Genomic DNA, 15683 nt, shown 5'->3' with positions numbered 1-15683 from the left:
TTTTAAGCTGACATTGGATAGGTAAATTATATTTAGGCAGTTTTCAAAAACTAGATTTTTGATTCAATAGACCATAGCATATCTTTGATGTTCTATTTTGTAATTCGTTAAATTATTTTCCAGCATATGCATAGCTATCATGATGCTAACGGGTATTCATATTTAAATTAGGCTAAAGTTACTCTACACCTATATAAGCCAATTTTTCATATAAAAATTTTGTAACTGAAAAAGCTATAGAGCAGAACCAAGTATTTGCACACATATTTATAGCGCCGTGATTTCTACATTATCTCTGTATTTGTTAGGGATTATCTGCTGTGTCAGTTATCAATTTATTGCCTCTCAGCTCTGAAAACACCCTTCAATGAGATAAATAACCAAATTTGTTTACGCATTTCTCCTTTAAAGCGAATAGAAATTATGTTTCCTCATTAGAAGGAAGCGGGGTGGGGATACTGCAGGAAGTAGAGCTTTCTATAATTTCTAGCATGATCCAGGAGAGTCTTTTGAAGACATCTAGTAAGGAACTACCCGGTAGCCACCCGCCCAGAATGTGATCCTTTGAGCTTGCAGCCTTGTTTGGGCAGTACCTTTCAGTAGATAGTCTGGACAACTCTGACAAGCCCTACGTAGGTAGACTGTATGCAAGTACGTGCATCCTGGAGAGTCATCCACCAAGTAGTCAGCCCTTCTTCAAAAGAGCAAGCACTGAAAGCCTTTTGCTCCCACTGGCACCTGGATTCCCACTGCACGCCCAGACACCATTTGCTCATTACCTGCACATCATATGCACTATGGAGGGTGGCCTGCTGTCTGCAAAGCAGTGCTAGACCAGTTCTAGCCTGGCCAAACCAGTGATCATCTCTGCTATCCAGAGGCCAAACCACATCTTCTCCAAAGAGCACAAAATCCCTTCCAAGTTTGTCCTTCTTGAGCACTCTCCCTCAGTCTTAGGGTACCATAGAGAATTTCTTGATAGCTTATAGCTATGTTTATTATAGTTAATAATTATTTGTATCATACTGCCTCTCTTTAACTTGATTGGACCTAGACTGCTACCTTGGCTTTCTATAATTAAAAGTGAAAATTGTTCTAGAGATCATTTTCTTACAAGAAATGTAACTACTACTTATCACGAACTATCTATGTGCCAGGCTCTTCACAAATATTATCTCATTTAATCTTCATAAAAATTTACAAAGTAGTACTTCATTTTACATTTTAAAGAACTAAAGCTTATACTTAAAGTAGTTTACTCAGGGTTGAGTGAATGGCTTGAGCTTCAAAACCAGTCATCTCAATACTATCACTGTATTTGTAACAACTATCTTGTTTTATAAACATGCCCAAACTTAGCTAAATGTCTAAGAATATTTCATTGTTTTTGAATGATTATAGGTTTGTTATCTAGACAAAAATTAAATTGTTTCTAGAAGGTATTATACTATAGTTATTACAGAACACAATCTGAGCTTTCATGGTTTCCCCATACTGATAGATTGATATTCTACATCTAAATAAAAAATTGAGGGTCTTAGAGTAGAATAGGGTTGTCAGATAATGTACAGGATGCCTAATTAAATTTGAATTTCAGAAAAATAATATTTTTTACTACAGGTATGCCCCAAATTGCATGGGACACACACACAATAAATACACACACACACACACACACACCTGTGTTCTTACTTGTTAAATCTGATAATCCTAGAAGAGAAGGCACCCTTTCCCTGTTATTGTATCTAGAAATTTCTCTGATCCTATTTAGTTCAAAATAAGCTACAAACTAGACAGTTTACCTAGAATCGTTTCCCATTTTCTAAACATATAATGTTGCTCACTTCAAGAAGTCTACTTTCCTTCTAAGATTCCTCATAGATCCTAGGTAGATTCTAAGATCCAAGTAGATCTCTAATAAGAATTACATTTATTCATTATGCCATGTCTTCTGATCTCATCCACTAAGGTTAGTCAAGAGATCTTTTAAGAAATCCCAGAAGTTGTTGTGGATACATGATGATACATGGCTATATTAAAAATTCCCAATTAGTTAAGAAGCCAGACAGGAAATTTAAGATGACTATTATTATCTTGGCACCTATTAATCTACCTTGTTACTAATATAAACATCCTTCCTGACAAGATGCAGAGGTGTTGAGAAAGATGCTTAATTGCACGCAACACCACTACACCAACTGTTCCTGCTCAGCAGTTACTTCATTTCCATGGATTCCTATCACTCTATAAACTCCTGGTTCAAACATACCGACAGAAGAGATTAATGGTTAGTTAAAAATATTTACTATCATCTACAGCCATGCTACACTGAAGAAACCCTATTCTGTCTGATCTCGGAAGCTAAGCAGGGTTGGGCCTGATTAGTACTTGGATGGGAGACCACCTAGGAAGACCAGGTGCAGTAGTGTAAAAAATAAAAAAAATAATAATAAAATAAATTTAAAAAAAAATATCTAGAATCTTCCTAATCTTTAGTAATAAGAACACCATTTCTTCAGAGCATGTTGCCATTTAGCTAGCAAACCACATTCTCAAGCCTTCCTTACAATTGTGTATGATTGCAGAAAAAGTTTTAGTCATCAGACACAAATAAAAGTGTCCTTAAATGGAGGGATAGGACACTTCTCTCTCCCTTTTTTTCTGCTGGGTAGTATAAGGATGTAATGATTGGAGCTGAAGCAATTCTCTTGGATTGTGAAGCAGCATGTGAAGGATGGTGACAAAATAAGAAGAAACCTGAGATCCTAAGGAATATGGAGCCAAAGTACTAGCCCTGGACTGATTTTATCAGATATCTTTTATGTAAGAGATTAAAAAAAAAAGTTGTTTTACTTGAGCCATTGTTTATCTTGGTGTACTTGTTATGTGAAACTGAGCTTAATCTTAAAGAATACCACACTTTATCTGGCAATTTTATCATTTTTACTTCTCAAACTTACTTAGTGGAGAAAGTTTAGCTAAAATACAAAGCTCCTGACTTTATCTGCAGAGAAAGAAAAACCAGAATGGATAAACCACTCAATGGAAAGGTGAATCAGGCTTCTCATAGCCAGTTTAATCTTAAAATTAATTCAAAATGGCTTTATTAATTAAAATGTACTTTTAGAGGTTCAGCTATAAGAAGATAGTGTACTGGGAAAGGCATATTAAAATACAGATAATTGAAATGAAGTATGTAAAGTATAAGGATTGAGGTATACACAGGGTGTTATGAAAATAAACAGGAGAGTCCTAGCCACAGATATAATAACAGAAGGGTAAGGAAAGCTTAGTACAGATGTGTGAGTTGAATACTGAAGACTAAGTAGATATTTAATTGAATGAAGGAAAGAGAGTTCTGGGAATTGGAGAAACCCATGCAAAGGTAAGTGAAGGCAAGGAAACATAATACTTCAGAGATACAGTAAATATTTTGGTAAAACTAGAGCTCAGGATTGCATTTAAGAGGTGAGTGGGGCACAGCTGGTGCTAAGTGATTTGGATGGAAAGAGAAACTTCTACACTTTGGTAGGATATTTAGATATTTTCCAAAATGTTAGAAAAGAGTTTCACAATCTTAACTATTTTAGAAATATGATTCTTTATTAAGGTTGAAGAATAGATTGGAAACAGGCAATACCAGAAGCAGAACAACTTTTTCTTAATATAAAGAAAAGCTACTTTCACATACCTTTTTTATGATAGGCACTGTCCTAAGCTTTTAATATATATCCTTTCTCTTCATCATCACACTAACACCTAATTGAGATTTAGAAAAATTAGAGCATTCCTCCAGCTATTAGGAATTAGACTCTAATCCAGATTTATTTTTACTCTATAGCTATAGAGTAAAAAGTATTCAAGTGATGGCATGGTGTTTTATTATTAGCTACATCAGGAATTTGCTTTACCAAGTAATCCAGGTGAGAACATGACTAAAGTAGTGACTGCAGAAGAGATGTGGAAGAAATGTTAATTAGAAAGGTAGAATCAACCATCTTGATGTGGAGAGCGTGGGAAGAAAAAGAAAATCATCCTAATCTTTGCCAACTGTGCTGTATAAGAGAGGACACAGAAAGAAGTAAAAAGAGATAAAGACATAAGTTCTCTTTGGGATATGATTTATGTGGGATTCCCATTGGGTAGTCAAATGTGAGTATCAAGTAGGTACTGACTATACACTTCTGAAATTCATGAGAGAGTTTTAGGTGGGAGATATAGATTTGGAAGTCATAACTTTCCATGTTATACTTGAGACCATGACTGTAAATGAAATTACCCAAGGAGAACGCATAGAAAGAAAAGTGAAGGGAGTTGGGGAAGATCCTGGAAACACTGCTATTTGGGGAACAAACAGAGGAAAAGAAAATTCTAAAAAGGAACTAAGAATACATAAATACTTTTTTCTACCAAAGAGAAAAAAGTGAGAGAATAGTATCCTGGAAGCAAAGAGAGAAGATTTCAGAATTGAAATGCCTCAGAGAAACCTAGAAAGAGAATGAGAAATGTGTGTTTTGGCTTCAGCAACACAGAGGTTAATGGATAGAAGTGAACTGATGGAGGTAAGTTTCAGATTATAGTAAGGTTAACATGCAAAAATTGAGGAGGTATAAACTCTGAGCAAAACAATTCTTTCAAGATACTTGATTACGAAATATAAAGCAACCACTATAAATATATGTAGAGCAAAGGATATATTTTACATTGTTTACCGTAAGATGAGAAAATCTTAAAGATGTTTGAGGCATTTTAAGAACTAGGTGTTTAAAGTACAGGAGAAAGTGAGTAACTGATAATGAATGAAGGAAGGAAGGAAGGAAGGAAGGAAGGAAGGAAGGAAGGAATAAAAAAGTAAATAAAACCAAATTCCCAAGGAAACTGGAAATTTAGAGAGGATGTTTCAAACAGAATATAAGATGGTTGAACTAAAAGAATTCTTAGTCTTGATGATTTTATCAGCTTTGACATTTAGTGATTTTGATTTATCCAACCTGAATCATTACATATATACCTGGAAAGGTGGAAAGGGGGGTGAAAAAATGGAGAGATAATTTGCTTTCGAAATGTAGAGTTATTATCATTAAACTTCTTTGGTTTTCCTTGGCTTATAGTCTTTCTAAAAGAAAATTCCAATTGTCTGAGAGCTATAAACTAATATTTTGGAATTTCTGATTTCCTACTTAGTGTGGTATTCTCCAGGTCCTCCAGATTAGGGGTCCCCAACCCCCAGGCTGTGGACTAGTACCAGTCTGTAACCTGTTAGGAATCAGGCAGCACAGCAGGAGATGAGTGGCGGGCAAGCTAAGGAAGCCTCATCTGTATTTGCAGCCGCTCCCCAGCGCTAGCATAACTACGTCAGCTCCACCTCAGATTATCAGGCTATTAGATTCTCATAGGAACCCTAGTCCCTTTTGTCCAAAAGTTTGGGGACCACTGCTCTAAGTAGCAGAAGCTGCTGAATACATATACATGTTGATACTAGCACAGCCCTAATGACAAAACTGCAGAGAAAGAAGAGTGTACATATTTCGGAACATAATATGGATACTTATATTCAATTAGACTATGAGCTTCTTGAAAGCAAGAACTGTCAGATCACACTTTTATCTATTAATTAACCTATTATTTCACACTAAGATAGTTTGATAACCATATTCATCCTTAGGTAGGGTACTGGGAGGTTTGACTTCCTATCACTCTTTACATAAGAGTTGTATCTATCTGATTTTTTCCAATTTTAAACTAAGCAAAATAAAATACTAAGCCCTCTTCCATTGCAGTGTTCCAAGTGTCATTATATCTCTTATTGTCTTTTTCAGTCTTTATTTCCAATTAACTCTTTTGTACCCCCTATAGTTTTCAAATTTGACCTTTTGACATAAATTTGAAGACTATAACCTAGCCCACATTGGGATAATCCTTTTTTACAATTTTAAGGAAAAATAAAAGATTCTGGCTTTAGGAAAAAAATAGAAAAACAAAACTATTATCTCTTCCTTTCCTTCTAATTTTTGAGATTCAAGTAATGACATGTTGCTTTATCATTAGCTACGTCATCAGTTAGCTCTGCCAAGTAAGGTTCCTAGCTCTTGTAAATGCAAATTAAAAGAGAAAAGGAAAAAGGATCGATGCATTAGTAGGCAGCAAAATGATATGGTAGATGGCCAACAAGGTAATAGCCTTTATTGCAAGCCAGTACTCCAGAGATGCAGGGTTATCTTGTCAACAGTATTAAACTTAAGACCCAGTTTCCCTTGTGTTGGTGGCTGTGGAGGGCAGGGATTGGGGTGCAGGGGAAGATAAAGAACCTCTCACTTAACCAGTAATCAGTACCCTACTAAGAACCACAGAGGGAGTCTCGATATCTATAAGAGTAGCCACTATCCAGGCTGTGATTATATGAAGGAGGAGGTGTATAATGCTTATTCCTTCTAAACATGGACACTTTTGGCAACAAGAAAGAATCCACAGTGCCCTCTTCATTCACAAAGGACAATATGATTGTACATTATTGAACAGTAGATATTAGAAGAACATTTCATCTATTTTTAGAGTTTTATTTCATGTTCATAAAAACATTCCCATTTTTCTCTTCTTAAAGAGAACCTCTTAAACTGAAACTGCCAGTGACTTTCCACATCTCTCATCCTATTTCATTATAGAAACACTCATAAAGACACAATTTTCTATCAATAAATATGTTTGATGTTCCAGAGAAGTTGTATGTAATGCATGCAGAACAATGAAGTCAGACTCTGGGATAAATTATTATCAAAACAACTTGAAGTGATGAGCCGGCCTCTGGATGCCTTCTGTTGGATGTGATGTGGATGCTGAGTGTGAAAGCAGAATGAGCAATAAAGCTTATGAGTAATAATCATAAATCCCAAATAGGCATCACCCTTTCTTAAGACATTTTTAAACTCCTTGAAAAAGAAGACTATAAGGTGCTATCAGCTTTTAGAAGCATTATATTTTTTTAATACATTTATTTAAAGTTTGAAGTGGAGCATGCCTAGACCAGGTGTCTTTTTCATGCAGCAGACTCAGCTGGTGGCTCTGTGTAGATTGCCATGGTGTGATGTAAACACTGCTTGTGCTGCCAGTGGTGTTTTGAACAGGCCCTTATCATTTTAAGTTGGGTTGGTTTTATTTTTACAACATATTCCTATTAAAAGCTTCTAAAATATTCTCACCAGAAAGTGTCTAGAAATGTGAAATCTACATGGAAAATATTCAAGAACAACGAATTAATTTAATGTGACTTATTTATAGGATATGGGACAAAAGGGACTGATGGTTTTCAAAATAGACCATTAGTTCTGTTATATTCAACTCTGATTCTGTTCAGCACTCGTTAAATTCAAAATTCAGGGTACTGACTATAAGATAAATGAATTTATTTTCTGCTTTTCTTATTTTCTCAAAAGAAGACATATATCATCAAGTTAAACAATAATTTTAGAACTGTGCACATTGTGTGGACAATGCCACGCTGAATATATCTCCACTAGTGTATTCTAAGTAAGCCTTTAGTTAATACACAGAAGATTAAAGGTTTACTTCTCATTGTTATCATTTACATAGTACACACTACTATATCTTAAAGGAAGTACAAACACACACACACACACACACACATATATATGTGTATATGTATATGTGTGTATGTATGTGTATATATATAAACATATATATATATATGTTTGTCAAAGAAAACTAGTAACTTATCACTGAATTTCTAATTTCCTATATATTCTATGAACTTGTATTACTAAAGTTCACTGCCATGTAAAGTTTGGATATTGTTGGGATCCCAGAAAAAAGTTCATGCTGTCTATTCTGAGTATTAATAACATATATTTATAGTGCTTAAATAATAAGGGTATGGTGAGGCAATTTTTAAGGGTAGCTTTACCACAGCATACATTTTACATGCTTGGCAAAGAGATCAACTATGCTCAGGTTTCTCAGAACAGGGGTCTTTATTACTTCTGGCAGCTCTACCAATTATTTAATAGCTACAACAGCTAGAAGGGAAAATATTCTAAAAGCCCAGATAGACAATCATTAACATATAGCCCCAGGCCCTGCAGATTTTATGCCACAAAAATAGGCAACGTTTGCCTCCTTCTATGAAAAATCAGACAGAGATATGCAATTTGCTACCCTCAGGGGTTAACATACTGAATGGGACTGGGCAGACCTACCTATCTCTATAAAGGGGGAAGAGATTTATAATTATTTGCATATATATTGCCTTTCACTATTTACCAACTTACTTTTACAAAACTCATCTATGTAACAAGTATATGAGGCAAGACGTTATTTTTTATTTTTTATTGTTACTTTTCTGTGTACTTATCAATTTAATAACAATTAAATATTATCTTTGAATTATATTTTACTTTCCCACACCTTTGTTAGACTTCACAGAGCTCTTTGGAAGCATGGAGCATATACGAAGTGCCTTTATTCCAGTTATAATTCCATACATGTCTGATTGTTGTCTATCCCTCCCTCTCCTACTTTTCCTCCTACTTATAGAGGGATAGAAAGACAGATAGATAGAAGTATAGATAGAGATAGAGATAACAACACAGATTAGAACTACACAGGTTCACTTAAATGTGAAGTTTTTTCATCATGTGAAAAGAACATAAATTTACATTACTGGTAAATATAGTACAGTGTTGCAAATGTATTTTCTCTTTACTATGAGTTTCTTAATATTTTCTCTTCTCTGGCTTACTTTGTTGTAAGAATACAGTATATAATACATATAACACATAAAATATGTGTTAATCAATTGTTTATGTTATCTGTAAGGCTTCCAGTCAACAGTAGGCTATTAGTAGTTAAGGTTTTAGTTAAAGTTTTGGGGAGTCAAAAGTTATTCATAGGTTACTCACTATTCTGGGTTCGGCACATCTTCCCCCTAGCTTGTTCACGGGTCAATTGTATACCAATTTATCTATCTTAGATAGATAGATAGATAGATTATAGATAGATAAATAGATGATAGATCGATTGATAAATGATAGATACATACATACATATATACATACATACATACAAACATACATATATGCATGATAGATAGATAGTTAATATCCAGTACATGACAACTACTCATTGAGTGCTGAAACAATAAAATACTGGATACCTCAAACTGCCCTATTTCTATTAGCACTTTTGATTATCCATTCAAATAATTTCTTACTAAATATCCTACTTTGTGCCACATTCTAGGATATAAATGATAGAAAAATCAATTAAAGGTTTCTCCAGTATGGTCCAACGATCCACCTGCTGCCATCTGGAAGCTTGTGAAAAATTCAAACTCCTGGGCCCCATCCCAGCTTTACTGAATTAAAATCTCACGCATACTGAAGTTTGAGAAGCACTGCATAATAAGTTGAAAATTTTCTTGTAAAAACAAGCCAATGGGTTTTTAAAAAATCATATCAAGAACCAGTGCTTCTTACAGCTATTCTACATTTTTTTCCTCTGTGTAATTTCTCTTAGTTATAGATTGGATAAAACTAAAATTTGGGGGAAATGGCAAATTAACATGTAAGAGAAAGTTCAAAACAAAGGTAAATAGTGAACTAGTTTAATGGGTTTGAAACTTCATAAAGAACTGCATTTCTGGAAATACATCTTCGTGAAAAGTATTGATCATCACAGCAAATCAGACAGGGATCCACCAATGATATGGAGTCATAAAACAAGCAGTAATTTGTGTCCTTATCTAACTATGGTTATGTAGAAAATGAAAATACTTATTCTCAGTAATGGAAAAAGCAAATCTCAATTAAATTATAGATTATCATTGGTTTACAATACATTTTAAAAATGTATCATTAACTCTGCTACTCTCTTCTTCTCTGCTGGTTGACAATTTTTCATTACACCATATATAAGTAACTGGTACTTTTATAACTGTCAGAATTCAGTTCAGAGACCTATTCCAGAGTTACAAAGCCCAGTTTACCTCCAATCTCAAACATGTTTTGGTGGGATTGAGTCAGTACGAGCTAAGAGAATCAGACTTGGAGATCTTCCAGCAGTTTCAGTCCTCAGGACTCTGATCATGTTGCTTTAAGGTCAGTTGTTACAGATAAGCATGATAGATTAGTGAGAAAAAGTAGGGATTTTAGATTCAAGAGGAGCTGGGATTTATTTCAGTTTTGTTGATAACCAGCCATGTGGGCTTGGGTTGCTTATTAAGTTTCCTTTTCTCTAAAATTTGGTCAATATGATATTACAGAATTGTTACAAGGGAGAAAAGACAAATACTGGCCTATTGCCTACTGATTAATAAGGTAAAAAAAAAAAAACACTATTGTTAAAAGACTCTTAAATACATAGCGATGACATTTAGAAACGTAAATGAAATTATTTTAAGTTACCCAGCTGGATAAAGCATGGTAGTTGGACCCTGCACAGTATGGTTTTGGCTCCACAAAACCTCCTTCCAAATTCCTTGGAAGGAATTTGGGGTTATAGGCAGGACACACAAGGCTGTGGGTAATGTGGAACTGGACGGGGAAGCAGCAGCACATGCTGTAGTTAGTTGGCCTCAGGTTGAACAAGAGAAGCCTACTGGCTTCAGTGTCCAAGGCTCTGCAGAAATGTGAATACCCGGAGCCTGAAGCCTGGAGCATGCTGTCAGAGTGGCCAGGAGGAGGCCATGGCATTGCAGTACCTGTGGCTGCAAGAGAGCTACTGCTATTTTTTAACTGTAGGCAGCTCTGTCTTCCTAGTTAGCCTCCACTACCGCACAATCTCCTCTGAATCAATGAGGTTGTTTTCTGACCAAATACTGCTTCTTTGTAACATAAATAAAGACAAAAAGAAAAACAAAACAAAACAAAACAGATAAGTAAATAAATAAGTATTGGGGGATGAAGAAAGAACCAATAGGGAAAAATAAGAGAAATTTAAATACATATGAGTCTCAGGATAATTACCATTTTTCGTGACTATAAGAGATCTCTTCATTTTGTACAAATAGCATGGGTCATGCTAAACAAGAGAGACATAGGACTAACAAAGTCATTTTGGGAAGCTTCTTCACATGCAATGTGGAAGGATAGGTTCTATTTAAAGGAACAGCAGAGCAAAGGAGAGAATTGTAGAGAGAATGGAGCCAATTATAACATGTTTAGAGAGCCAGCACTCTGATGAATTTTGATGGAGATTTTTCTCTAGCACAGGGATCAACAGACATTTTCTGTAAAGGGCTAGACAATAGGTATCTTCAGCTTTGTGGACCATAAGGTTTTGTTGCAATTACTTAGTTTTGCCTTTGTAGTGCAATAGCAACCATAGACAACAGGCAAATGAGTGAGTATGTCTGCATTGCTATAGGGCTTTTATTTGACAGACAGGCAGAAGGCTGGATTAGGACAACCAGTTGTAGTTTATCCACCCCTGCTCTAATATAAAAAAGTGCGAAATAAGAAAATATTAATTATGTTTCTAGTGCCCTTCCTCCAAGATCATGGGGATACATGCATTTTTCATGAAATAAAACCCTTGCCATGTAACTCAGAGAATACTTGCATGTGTAAGTGCAGTGCATCAGTGTTGGTAGGGTGCTGAAAATTACAGCTATTTTTATAATGAAACTTGCAAAGCAGACTAAAAGGTAAAGCTCTGCTGTTTTTATACCCTGCTGTTTCTCAATACCTAGCACAGTGCCTCATAAGTCATAGGGCTTTATAAATTTTTATATAGGAAAGCCATTCACATACATGCAAATGCATACTTCAGAACAACTGAGGAAGAATTTATCTCAAATAACTTCAAATATGAAATTGGTATTTGTACTTACAACTGAACTATTTGATTTAAAAATAAAACGAAAAAGAAAGAGACATAGTGAGAGAGAGAAAACGAGATGGAAAAACGAAATGAGGGAGGAAGGAAAGAATAAAGGCGTGATTTTTCTTAAAATTTTCACATGAAATTATGTGTATGTTAAATTCACTGATGAGAACCAAATTTTTTTAATTCTTAAGTGCTTTGAACATAATATTTAATTTGAAACTAAATCAAGTTCTATGAGTTAGGGACTACAATTTTTATTGCAGCGATGAGAATCAATTTCAAGAAGTAAAATAAAATGACTTGCTCCAAATTAATTATCTAATAAGTATCCATATGGATACAAGTTGAAACAGTCTTACTACAAGTTCATTATTCTCTCTATAAAATCATAACTATATTGATGTTGGGTCGAAGGAGATGGAGGAATCAAAGGAAGAAACAAGTTGGATGACAAAGTTGTCATCATTAAGAATTAATTTAATGTTAATTTCAGGATAATTAGGGAATGCAATGATTTAGAGCTTTCTCAAGTTCAAGAAAATTAAATTCCCCTTTACAGAAGTAATGCCAAGGATTGTTGTAGACTTTTAGTCCATTCCTCTGCCTGATTTGTTTGTATTCAATTATTTACTATTTATATTGATAATTTACTATTTGGTGCTGTGATGAAAGAACTAGAGATAAATAAAATCAATTTGAATCAAATTGATAGGGTTTTCCTCTAAAAAGTAAGCACTATTTTGCAACAGTAGAAATTCATAGCTTATTTAGTTCTTCTCAGTAAGATGTGGTTGGAAAGTGAGGTATCTGCTAGTAAAATGAAAGACAAAATTTATTTTGACATTTAACACTTAAATTGTTGTGTGTACTTGCTGAATAAACAAACTGCACCTATTTCTTCCAATAGAGACTGCAGGAAATGGGGAGGATTTCAAAAAAGTTAGAGGGGAAAAGATACATTGGAGAGAGGGAAACAACCACTAATTACATTTAAAAATGTGTTACAAAAAGAATGCATTAATTTATTCAAAAAATATAAGAAAACGAACTAAGATATGTATGTGTGTATAGAGAGATTGAGATTTCTATGGATACATTATAGATATAATTTTATTTACTTTTACATATCTGTATGTGCCTATATCTATATATTCATTTAACTAAATTTACTTATTTAAACTTTTATAAACTATATATGAGTGATGATGAACTACCATACATGCCACTCCTTTATTTCAGGATGGTTTTCTTAGTTTCTCTAATAAGAAATTTCTTTTTTAAAAAATTCTAAAGAACTTCTTTTGCATCTTTATTATTGCATTTGTACTAGGATATTGATTAGAATTTTGGGAGATTTTTATGCTTTCAGCTAACGTCTATAGCTGAGAAATTAAGAGGACAGAATACTTTTGCTTTTATGTTCCAAGACCCACTAATTCTGGGGGACAGTCTACTTTGCAAAGGGCTTACTGTGAGGTGATGGAACTGGCTTTAGCTCATACTATCTACAAACTCCCTATCCCTGTCTCTCTCTCTATGCCAATTAACAGAGAGGGTAAAGGAAAGAGGAAAATGCCTTTTGGTGGGGAAAATGGGTTGCTTCCACTCCCAAATTCATAGGATTGGAGAAAGGGTACTTTGAGAGAATTATTCAAAACAATTCCACAGGCTTACAAGAAGATAGCGTTATGTTATCTTAGTAGATGTCTGATTAGGCAGTGTTCTTGTCTCCTCAAGTAGCATAAGAGCAAGGAAATGAGAATGACTAAGATCTGACAAAGTGAGTGTCTTGCAGGAAGAGGGTGGCTAAAGAAGACGGTGGCTAAGGCTGCTTCTTGACTTTAGTTTCTAGTTCCTGGGAAGTTAAGGAAGACTGCTCCTGTTTGTGCTCTTGGATCTCAGAGTTATTGCAAGAGGAGGCTGAAAACAGGGGCTACAGTCTTCTCAGGAGACATGAACATCAGAAGAGATGCGCCAGCATAAAGTCAGCCAGAACTGGTGGCCTGGTCTCTTACAGCAGTGGTCCCCAACCTTTTTGGCACTAGGGACTGGTGCTCCTATGAGAAGCTAATGCCTGATGGTCTGAGGTGGAGCTGAAGCGATGATGCTAGTGCTGGGGAGTAGCTGCAAATACAGATGAAGTTCGCGTGCTTGCCTGCCACTCACCTGCTACGAGGCCCTATTCCTAACAGGCCACAGACCTGTACTGGTCCACAGACCAGGGCATGGGGATCCGTATCTTACAGGACTCACAAATTCTGAGGAGAACTGAGTGGAAGTGAGCTCATTTTCATGGGGACAGATTGGGAACTAATGCTCATTTTAATTTAGGTCATAGACAACTTTCTGGTCCTCAGTTTTGGATAGTGAAAGAGAAGAATTCATTTTTACCAGCTACCTAACAAGATGCTTGCTCTTTTCCTGATTTTTCCCCTGTCATTTAACATAGAAGAGAAAGCAAGAGGCAAATGGTGTCTACAATGCAGCCCACACCCCACCTTCTCCATACCTTCCACTTCAAGTCACTGAAGCCATAGCACGAGAGCATGGTGAGGAAGGGGAGGAGAAGAGACATGAATAGACCTCGAAATTTTAAAATGCACTAGGATTAGGCTCAACCAATTGAATAACAAACTTTTGTTAACCCAAAGTGGCTAATAATATATGAAATCTGAGCAAAATGCCATTAAAAGAACTGTTGAAAAACAAGGAGGCTATATATTAAACCTGGGAGGAAGATAGGGATTGGAGAACAAAGGCACTTCACTGTCATACTCCAAACAGTAGAGACTTCAAAAAATTGATTTTACAATATTCACACACTGCATTGCATTGTTTATTTGAATATATGTCTAATATCTTCAGTAAGATTGCAAACTTTTTGAGGTCAGAAATTAGATTTTGCATAATTTTGTCCCTATAGAACCTAAAATATACTTATATATAAAAACTATTTGATAAATATTTATTGATTAAAAATAAACTAAAACATAACAATTAGAAAATAAATTATTAAAGAGTAAAATACTGGAATAGAAATAGATGCAGAGTATGTAATCCTTTTTATTTTCTATGTTTTTAGTGAAAGTGGCAACAGACTATAAAGAAGCAGATATAACTTTGCCATCATTTCAAAGTAATAAAAGCCTGTTACAAAGATCAAGAACAGAGCACTTGTAATCAGATCCTCATTTACACCACAAAAACAAACAGCCAGATTCAGCCAACTGCTGGTCAGTTAAAACATGCTTTTAATTATTGGAAAATACAAGTAATTGGAAAAAAATAAATCATTTCACCTCAATAACAGTATAATATTGACACTAATCTTCTTCAAGAAGTTCATCAAAATGATATAGAAACTAAGGTTATAATGTAAATAGAGTTTAACAATAAAGTGAATATCTCAGATCATGGTAAATAAATCATTCCAAAATTAAAAAGATCTTAGGAACAAACTAACATTTTGACAAAAAGGATTTAAAATGTTGGCTTGTCTCAATTTTTGCTTTGATATACCTCTTGTTATTGGACCTCTCTCAGTACATTGGACATAGACCCGGAACTCAAGGATTTCACACCAGAAGGCTCAAAAGGATGCCTGATAAAGCATAAATGAGACAATGTATAGGTATAGATATAGATGAAGATATAAATGTGGCACTATGGGAGACAAGAAGCTTGTAAAAATTTACCAGATGTGATTTTGAACAAAGTCTTAATGAATGAATGAGAAAGAATTGTTAGGTCTAAAGTAAAGAAAATATTTCATGGAGAGGGAAGAAGAGCCAAGGAACAGAAGAAGTCCATGGGAAGCACGATCAACTGGGAAGGTATAGAAGAAA

At 34.9% G+C, this 15683-nt stretch overlaps 1 pseudogene; it reads left to right on the top strand.

The window, feature by feature from the left end:
- Positions 1 to 2310: 2310 nt before the first annotated feature.
- Positions 2311 to 2429, top strand: LOC120595500 (uncharacterized; annotated as a pseudogene).
- The last annotated feature ends 13254 nt before the right edge of the window (positions 2430 to 15683 follow it).

Source organism: Pteropus medius, unplaced genomic scaffold (genome assembly GCF_902729225.1).
Source record: "Pteropus medius unplaced genomic scaffold, Ma_sr-lr_union100, whole genome shotgun sequence".
Lineage (NCBI taxonomy): Eukaryota > Metazoa > Chordata > Mammalia > Chiroptera > Pteropodidae > Pteropus > Pteropus medius.
The sequence above is the reverse complement of the archived record's forward strand: the minus strand, read 5'-3'. Positions and strand labels throughout refer to the sequence as shown.